At 43.5% G+C, this 9,479-nt stretch overlaps 1 protein-coding gene across 1 annotated transcript in view; it reads right to left on the bottom strand.

Annotated features, from left to right (window-relative positions):
• The window catches only part of CUNH9orf153 (chromosome unknown C9orf153 homolog), a 17,885-nt gene extending 8,412 nt beyond the window's left edge, over nucleotides 1–9,473 (bottom strand). Inside the window, exons 1-2 of the mRNA XM_015592620.2 lie at nucleotides 6,924–9,473; nucleotides 5,539–5,668 (exon numbers count right to left, since the gene is read on the bottom strand). The gene's annotated coding sequence lies outside the window, so the exon portion shown is untranslated. The remainder of the gene's footprint in view (nucleotides 1–5,538; nucleotides 5,669–6,923) is intronic.
• Between the last annotated feature and the right edge of the window lie 6 nt (nucleotides 9,474–9,479).

Below are 9,479 nucleotides of genomic sequence, written 5' to 3'. Positions count from 1 at the left end.
TAAATGTATTACCCCATTCGATCCTCTCAACAACTCCCTGACAGAGATGCAATTATAGTCTCTATTTTACAGATGAGAAAATTGATGGTGAGCACCATGACTAATGTAACAGCTAAGTAGTAGTGAATCTGGGTTTAAAGCAGTCTGGTTTCACAACCTACATTTTAATATGTAATTACAATGTGCTAATATACATTAGCATAATAAATATTATGCTATCATGCATAAATGGAATCTTGTCACATGCATTTTTCAATGATTTTGTTTTTCTTTTTTGCCCCTCCCCCTCCCTGCCTTCTTTTATTAGCCCCTCCTTCAAGTTAATTTTTCTCTGTGCTTATATAAGCATATATTGACATATATGTACATATATACACACATAAAAAAGATTCATAGTAATTGTTTACAGGACAGAGATCATGTTGTACTCACTTTCAGCATCTTGCTTTTTTCATTAGTGATGACTTTGTAAAAAAGTCCGCCAACTAATCTAGTATATCTATGGCCAGTATAGGTGCTCCTTATATCATTTCTACTAGAGCATGTTCAATTTCAACTTCGACTCTGTAATCCAATGTGTGGGCTTGCCCTTGCCCTAGCAGCCACAGTGCAGGCCCTCCTGCCATGAAAACATTGAGACTGTGCCAGGTTTTGCTCAGAACTGGTCAGCCTAGGAGGGAACCAATCCCTTCTTCTTCAGGTGGGGGAGCCCATCGATTTCAGGGTGGCTGGAGTGGCTTTGGTTGTGCTTGTGACAACAGCGGCTGTACTGCTGTGAGGATAGATTCCAAGGGGGCAGGATTCTTCTTTGCCCTGGGCCACCCACTAGGGACTTGTTTTAAAAATATAGTGTATTAACAGAAAAGTTGAGGTTCAGTAAAGTCAACAGACCAGGAGATGATTGCCTTGAAAAGATTGCTGCTAACAGTTTCCAAGAAGAGGGAGCATGCCACCCCATGGCGTGTGTGTGTGTGCGTGCGTGCGTGCGTGTGCGCGCACGCACAAACTGGAAGCACCAGGATCTGTCAGGAGGTGAGGTGGGAGTGGGAAACGTGGGTCAGAGCCTTTATTGGCTCTGAAGGAAAGAATAGGTGAGGCAGAGCCAGCAAGCTTAGGATTGGCTGGTTTGAATAATCTCAGTGGGCTCTGGGGCATAGGGCTTTCCCTAGTTGTCTGGTACCTGGCCCTGGAGTCATAGGGCAGGTGGAGAGTGGCCTCTAGTGTGAGAGCCTGATAAAGGATATAGCTGGGGTGCAGGCTCGGGATTGGTCGGTTTGCCTATGCAAGGCACACTCATAAGCAAGTTGTTTTCTTTTTCAAGGAATTAGCCCCATCGGAATACAGAAAATACAAGCCATGACTGATACAAGGCTTAACTACAGTAGCATCTTTTGTCCTACACAGCCCAGGGGGGTAGCTCTCATTTCATGGAGATACAATCTGTTTCCCTACTTACTATGAAATTAGGAAGACAAAATTTAAAAAAATAATATCCACCTCATAACTTGATTGTAAGGATATTATTGTTGGTTCTATTATTTGTTTTTATTATCTGCCTCAGTAGTGTGGGATGGGAAACTTGGTTTTCCTCAGAAAAGAGCTTGTTTTGTCTAAATAGGTAGAGACTTGTCACTATCTAATATTTAGAGCAAGTCTCCAAGGAAGTACTTTTCTATTACCCTCTGCCTTCGAGGAGCTTATGCACTACAGAAAAGTAATAGTCACACCCAATTCCTTTACAAAGGCCAGGTTAAGGTGTGGTTTTAACAGTATTGTTTTATCTTATTCACACAGTTAAATTCATTCTTTTTTTTTTTTTTTTGCCCAGGGATCCTAACTGTACTGTTGTGCCACCAGGTAGCCTCACTAGAAGGTTGTCTCTGATAAATTCCTACAACTTTTTCTCTAACAATGCTTTTCCCCCCAACTTCTCCCTCATCCCCTCCTCTCTCTCTCCCTGAGGGTGAGAGCATGCGCGGACCTACTTCAGAGACAGTTCCTTTATTTCTATAGCAATAGCCTTCCCCATCGCTCCCCTCCAGGTGTTCCTTCAGTATAGACACCTGGGCATCTATTTCAGTCTCTAGCCCACCCCCACAATGGCATTTCGCTGTGTTTTCAGTGACAAACGGAACAAAATATTGCTGTGGCTTTCTTCTTCATGTGGATATATACGACATATATATCAACGGCTTAAACTAACTCATATTTGCGATTGGAAACATTTGTGTAAGTGTGGGCCAGTGCACAATGGATAATGCGTCTGACAACAGAAATGTTTTGTTGCATTATATATTGTTAGTATTTATATAACAAGATCTCTGATAAAACTATTTTGCCAATAGCTCATTTTGCTTATTTTCTGAGCATATCATGTGATTAACCCTGTAGCCAGTTTTACAAGATTCTTAACAATAATGTAACATACCTATGTTTGCTTCAATATGTAAAACTTTTGAGTAATGGGTTGGACATTTTTGTCTTCACTCTGTATTTACCAAATAAAATTAATTAACTCTGTCCCAGAAACCAATATTTTGTACTTGTACTGGAAAAACTCCATTGGTTTATTAGAATGTCACTGCCGTGGCTTGTCGAATGACTCAAAACCTTCGGTGGTGTCCTCAGACCAGCTTTGCCAACTTTGCTGGGAGCGAGCGGGGGCTTAGGCAAGGTGAGCTTTGATCTAATCAAATGCAGTTTTCAAATATTCATTGTGGAAAGTCCTCCTATTCAATTTTAATTTTCAACCACTTTGTGTAAAATCATCACACCTGCAGATCTGCTAGACCCAGGAGTCACAGTTACCTGTGTGTTCATAAGATTATTCTGATCTATAGGATGGATACACCTTACTGTCTCCATCACTATTTTATGCTTCAGTGAACAGTTTTGAGCCACTAATCCCCTTTTTAAAACTGGAAGTGAGTTGAATCTAACCCAACAGCAATAGTAGAGATTGCAAATTTGATCAACATAAATAAGCAAATGGTGTGAAAAATACAATAACCAGGATGAACCCTGCTAACGGAATGTTATTTAAGGCAATCTGATTAATGGAGTTCTTGAGGAAAAGGCTCAACATTTAAGTATGCAGTGGTTACTGAGAACAAAACGGGATTTCTGTGAAAATATTACAGTCTTCCACTTCCAATTCACGAAGTGTGGCTACAATTGTTTTGTTGCTTTTTTTTCTGAAACCCCCAAAGTGCCTGTGGCCACTGGAGCCATCACTGGGTTTCATGCTTTGAGAACTCTGGTCCAAGCGAGAAGTGGGTTCCTCGGGGGGCAGGTGAGAACCCACGGGATCTGTCTGGACTTCATCAACTCTGGCCCGGTCAATCACCAAAATACTTAGTGGGCTTTCCTGGCCGATTTCTCTGGATTCCTTAGCCTTGGAGTCTGTCTGTCTGTCTGCTCAAAGGATCCACTTGCCTGGCATAGTGCCTGTCACAGAGTAGTTACTCAGTTATAGGCCTTCTGCTCGGGTTGTCAGAAGTTGAATATAACAATGATTGATTACAGAATACAATTTACTACTATTGATTATAACAGAATTGGAAGCATGGCGCAATCAGATTCAGCATTTCGGAGGAAAAAAGAAGTCTGTGGCCTTGGCCAAGTGATCAGTTGAGTGGCTTTGTTTACCAACCCAACAGATGAGGAAGGTGACAGCATTGCCTCAGGGCGTGAGTGGTGGAAGGCCACTCAACCTTCCTGCTGGCTCTGGTTCACCAAGAGAGCTTATCAATTGTGGGCAGACATTAGCAAAGGCCGGCTCGCTTTCAGATATGAAGATTTTACGGCTGTACACACACCCTCAACTATTAAAAATGACCTTTATTATTGAAATTTTTTAGGAAAAATAAACATTATAGTAGAGCATTTGAAACTCTCAATTTCCTCTTGGAAATAATTGCTTTTACAATGCAATGTTTAAAAACCTGTTTTCTTAGGAATGCAATTACCCTATAATATTGCTAATTTAATATGACTTTTCTTTTTATATAATTAATAGGCTTTGTTTTTTAAGAGAAGGTTTAGGTTTACAGAAAATTGGTTGGAAAGTACAGCATTCACTCATGCCCCTCTACACATCATACACACAATTTCCTCAATTATTAACATCTCATGCTGGTGTGATACGTTTGTTATAATTGATGGACAAATATTTATACATTATTATTTAAAGTCCATAGTTCCCATTAGGGTTCACCCTGGATTGTATATTCTATTGACAAATGTATAATAACATGTATCCACCATCATATATCACACAGAACAGTTTCAGTGCCCTAACAATCCCTTGGGCTCGATCTTCTTTTCTATAAACCTCACTTGGTTATCCAGAAAAGAGCATTCTTATCAGGATTTGCTCTTGCTTAAGACTGACAGTGGCTTTTCTCCGGCCCACAGAGTACAAGCTCATGGCCCAGTGTCAGGGCTTCCAGTCTGGCCACAAGCTGTAACTCCACCTGCATCCCCCACTGCTTCCCTTTTAAGCTCTTCTGCAGCTGTGTGTGTGTGTGTGTGTGTGTGTGTGTGTGACATTCCCCACATGTGCCCCTCACTTCCCTACTTCCTGCCTGTTTATGCTGTTCTATCACCACGAAGTCCCCTGTGCCCATCTCCTCAGAGCTGCTGTCTCTTGTCAAAGGCCATCTCAGGAGCTGTTTGATATTGTTTCTTTGTGGTTGTCATCTCCTGCTTCTCTGAGCTTCCCTGAAAGTGTCCCTGTATCTCTTCAATGGCATTTATCATTTTTCCATCCTGTTCAGTGGTACTTGTCTTATCTTCTCCAGTTGAGCATAGTAGATAAGACAACATACTCTGGAATCGAAGTCTTTATTGCTGACTTTTGATCTCAGTGTTCGGTATACACATATGTAACATGGGGATGATAAGTATGGCATCGAATACCTAGAGTTGTGTGAGGATTAAATGAGCTAATTCCTGTAGAGCGTTTACAAGACAGCCTGACCCCTGGGAAATGCTCTCATTAAGTGTTAGCTGTTTATTGCCACCACTGCTGTTCCCCCTTTATCCACGGTTTCAGTTTCCACAGTTTCAGTTATCAGCAGTCAACTATAGCTGAAAATATTAAATGGAAAATTCTAGAAATAATTCATAAGTTTAAAATTGTGTGCCGTTTTGAGTAGCGTGATAGGATCTCAGCTGTCCTGCTCCATCCTGCCCAGGATGAGACTCATTCCTCTGTCCAGTGTTTCCACACTGTATACACTCCATGCCCATTAGTCACTTAGTAGCCAGCTCGGTTATCAGATCGACTGTCACAAGATCGCAGTGCTAGTGTTGAAGTAACCCTTATTTTACTTAATAATGGCCCAAAGTGCAAGAGTAGTGATGCTGGCAATTCGGACGTGCCAAAGAGAAGCGGCAAAGTGCTTTAAGTGAAAAGGTGTGTAGATCTAGGTAAACAACAGTATTTATAGGCTTCCATACTAGCTACAGTTTCAGGCATCCACTGGGAATGTATCCCCTGGAGATGAAGGGGGACAAAAACGGGAGAATCAGTACCTGTGCTTGCTTCTGGTTGGCTTGGTGGAGGCAGCAGCACTTGGCCTATAGGACAGAATCCCCAAAATGAAGGAGCCAGGCTCCCAAAGATGGAAACTCAGAGAAGGGGGACGCTGTTCTGCTCAGCAACCTAAAGGAGAAAGGACAGATTTCCTTGGTGTTTATATGATTCCGACTGTGCCCACCTGTCTCTGTGCCCACGACCACTTCTACTCCACTTCCCTTGGTGCCTAAGAAAAGCCGTGCAGCTGCGGGGCAGGCTGCTTCTCCAGCTTGTTTCCAGGGAACTGACAAATGTACTTAATGGGACTCTAGGCCAGTCTGGAAGTGCCAGCTGGGGTTGCCAGCCTTAGCCTGTGTGCCATCCACAGTACCACGGTGGGCCTATGGTACCCTGGCACCTGAATGTAAGGCAGCACACGCGGAAGGAGAGAAGGAAGAAAAGGTGCTGGGCGGGTAGTAGCAGGAGTAGGAGAGAGTGGGGAGGATCACACGCAGTACAATTCCACCCAAGGGAATCGCCATGGAAAGCTGCCTGTGCTCACTGTCCTGAGCTCTGCAGACAGTCCCCAGGAACTGTACCTGCTCAGGGCCTTCATTGATTAGATGGATGGTGGCCTTCCTTAGTGGTGGCCTGCAGGACTGACAGGCCTGCTGGGCAGGGAGGTGGAGTAACATCTGACAGCATTGGATAGAAGCCAGTTTGACTGGTTCGTTTATTTTTACCATTCTGTTTTGACCCAACAGAGACAGCATGTCTCAGTGTGCTGGTTCCAGAAAAGGGGAGAGGAGACTCTCCACCATTATCTATCATCTATCTATCTATCTATCTATCTATCTATCTATCTATCTATCTATCTATCTATCTATCTATCTATCATCTATCTATTTTATTGGGGTAACATTGGTTAATACAATTATATAATTTTCAGGTGTACATTATAATTTGACATCTATATATTCTATTGTGATTACCACCCAGAGTCCGGTTTCCTTCAGCTACCATATATTTGATCCCCTTCACCCACTTCACCCTCCCCCAATCCCTCTATATTTGATCTCCTTTACCCTGTCTACCTCTTCCCTCCTCCCCCACCCCCTACCCTCTGGTAACCACTCTACCATTTTTTGATCTCCTTCATGCTCCGATTCTCATCTCTACCGGGTTGTACCCTCTCAAGGCTGGATGTGGTGAGAGGGAGGAGTAAAGACGCCAGCCGTGGTGAGTTTGAGAGCAGAGCCAAGTCAGGGCCAACAGTCAGTGGAAACACGGGAAGAAGGCACAGAAATACAGGGAGGAGGTAGGGCTGTTACTGGAGAAGGCTCCAAAGGAAGAGGGAGACTGTGCAGGCTGTCATGACCAGCTGGGTCCAGCTTCCTCTCACCTGCTGGAAGGAGATGAAAGTCTCCCAGCTACCATCTTCTCTCTCAGCTCTGGCCTTTCTTCTCTCTCAACCCACTGCCCACTTCACCCCACCTCTCCTTGCTAAGCCCATACTGGTTTCATTTTCACTTTTCTATGTTCTCATTATGCCCTGGAGTATATCCACCACTGCACTTACCGTTTGCTTTACAATGATCTGTAAATAGGGTCATCTTTTTCACAAATCTATGTGCCTGGGGTCAGGGGCTGGGTCCCATTCATCAGGTAGCTCCATGGCCTTACCCAGCCCCAAACATAAGCTATGCTTAGTTAAGTGTTGAATAAGTATCTGTCTATTGTGACATATGGACATCCTGAAGGTGACACAAACAGCAATGTGACACTAATGGTCAGGGGGATTACCTTTCTACCTGAGGGTAATGGATGGAAGGAGGATAAAAAGGTATTTTTTCAAAAAGTGAACATTAAATAGCTGAATTGTGAATATAATTTATAATCAGGTAAGTTTTTCTTAGATATGGGCAAGGTACAAAGGAGAACAAAAGAGAATTAGACAGGAGACAGACCTGTGCTCCCTACATCTGCCCAGATGACCCAGTTGGAGGTGGACTGGAGGCTACATGGCCATGCCGACTATGTGAGGCCAGCAGCCGTGCTCTGGACTCTGTCCCACTCTTAACTGGCTTCCCTCTCGGGAGGTTCTTGTCAGAACAACCGTTTTCCCAGAATGGACTCGATTGGCATATAGTCAAGCCACTTAGTAGTAGCTTCTTTGGTAGCTGGGGTCCCCCGCTCATTCATCACTGCTTTAGCCAGCAGAACCAAGAGACCTGGAGGGTCCACAAGTCATTTTTATCCTAATGCCTTTGAAACAGTCTTCTCAAATAGAAAGACCAAGTTTGACATCTCAGGCACAAGGATGAGACAAAAGGAAAAGTCTCGTATGGCCTTTTCTTCTTTGAACAGCCACCTAAGGTGGCATGGGGCCCTGCCTTTCTCAGGAGAAGTGTTTTGTTTGGCGGTAAAATAGATATAACAAAAAATTTACCATTTTAACTATTTTTAAGAGTATAGTACAGCGGCTGCAAGTCCCCAAGGTTACTTTTAGTATTTCAGAAACCTGAAGGAAATCCTGGACAGGCCTTACAGTTACGACTGCCAGGCACTGTCTTCGCCTTTGAGCTCTGTCGCTCTCAGGGTGCTAGCATGGGTAGCTCATGCTGATCAGAATCCCTGAGCACACACGGTGGGTGTTTAGTAACAACAAATGAGGCATGAATTATCACTAAAACAAACCAGGTTCCTCCAGAGAAAAGTATTTTACAACCTTGCTCCTCAAAGGTGGCGTGCAGAGCGGCGTGGGCTTCGCCCGGACCTTGGCTAGACACCAGCCTCCTCCCCTCCAGACCTTTGGAATCAGGTCTGTTTTAACAAGATCCACTTTTACTTATTTACGCCTTAAAGATTTGAGAACTACTCAAGATGAGGAATCCATGGAAGACAAAAAGTGAGTACTATAAACAGTTTGGGAATTACTCGTTTATGGAAGTAAAACCATGAAGTAACCCACTAAAACTATCAAAGAAACAGGAGTTTTAAGCCGGGGGACTGTATCACTGGCACAGAGCCCTTGCTTCAGGGATGGATGATTCAATTCCACGCCACCATTAATAAGAATCCTGAGAATCTTAACCTTCAGTGAAGATTTTGCAGGAGAGCCAGGGAGGAAGTTGACGTCACACATCTCACAGTGATTTAACCTCCCACATGGCTATGCATCTCAAAGGAGATGGAGGGTACGGTGGACCTCCAGCTCTGCTCTTCCTCTGAAGTCTGGTGTGGCCCATCTGGGCCCAGGGGGTTCAGCTACTACTCCCCAGATTAAAGCAGGTTTCTCTCTACACAGAAATTCTCTGAGTAGCTAACCAGCTACTAAGAGAATACAATTTCTCCATATGATCATATTTGCAGTTCTTTTCCAACAAGTTACTGTGGTCGTTTGAAAGAAATAGAGCTAATTTCGCCAGATTTTAATACAGAACAGTAACTCCCTAATTGCGTGGAAACTCATTCTGTAAACTCTTGCTTTGATTGATAATCTACTATTAAAAGAGACCAGAACTACAACATATCTAAGCTTGACACTGTTTATGTGCCATTAGCCCATCAAATTTGTCCAAAATCTGTGACTGTTCTATAGAAAGGAAAAAGGTTCAGAGAAGTTACCAAGCCTGTGTCAGGTCACCAGGCTACAAGATAACAAAACCCATCGTTCAAATCCAAGTGTATCTCACCCTCAGATCTATATTTCTGCACATCAGACTCCCGTAAACCGTGTCAGGCAGCTGCCTTTGTATTATTCCTGGTTGTTGCAATCTCTCTGGCCCAGGTCATATCTGCTCTGAGGCACAAATGGGACACTGACAAGTACAGGCTTTGTAGGCTGTGAGGGTCCTCACAGATGTTAGATGGCATGTAAATGGCCAAGAGGCTTTTCCATTTCCTGATCTTTCAGACATCAAAATAGATCAAGAAAGGCTATTGTTTAAAGGTTCCT

Source organism: Pteropus alecto, unplaced genomic scaffold (assembly GCF_000325575.1).
Source record: "Pteropus alecto unplaced genomic scaffold, ASM32557v1 scaffold206, whole genome shotgun sequence".
Taxonomy (NCBI): domain Eukaryota; kingdom Metazoa; phylum Chordata; class Mammalia; order Chiroptera; family Pteropodidae; genus Pteropus; species Pteropus alecto.
Note: the sequence above shows the minus strand (reverse complement) of the source record. Positions and strands in the feature narration are given on the sequence as shown.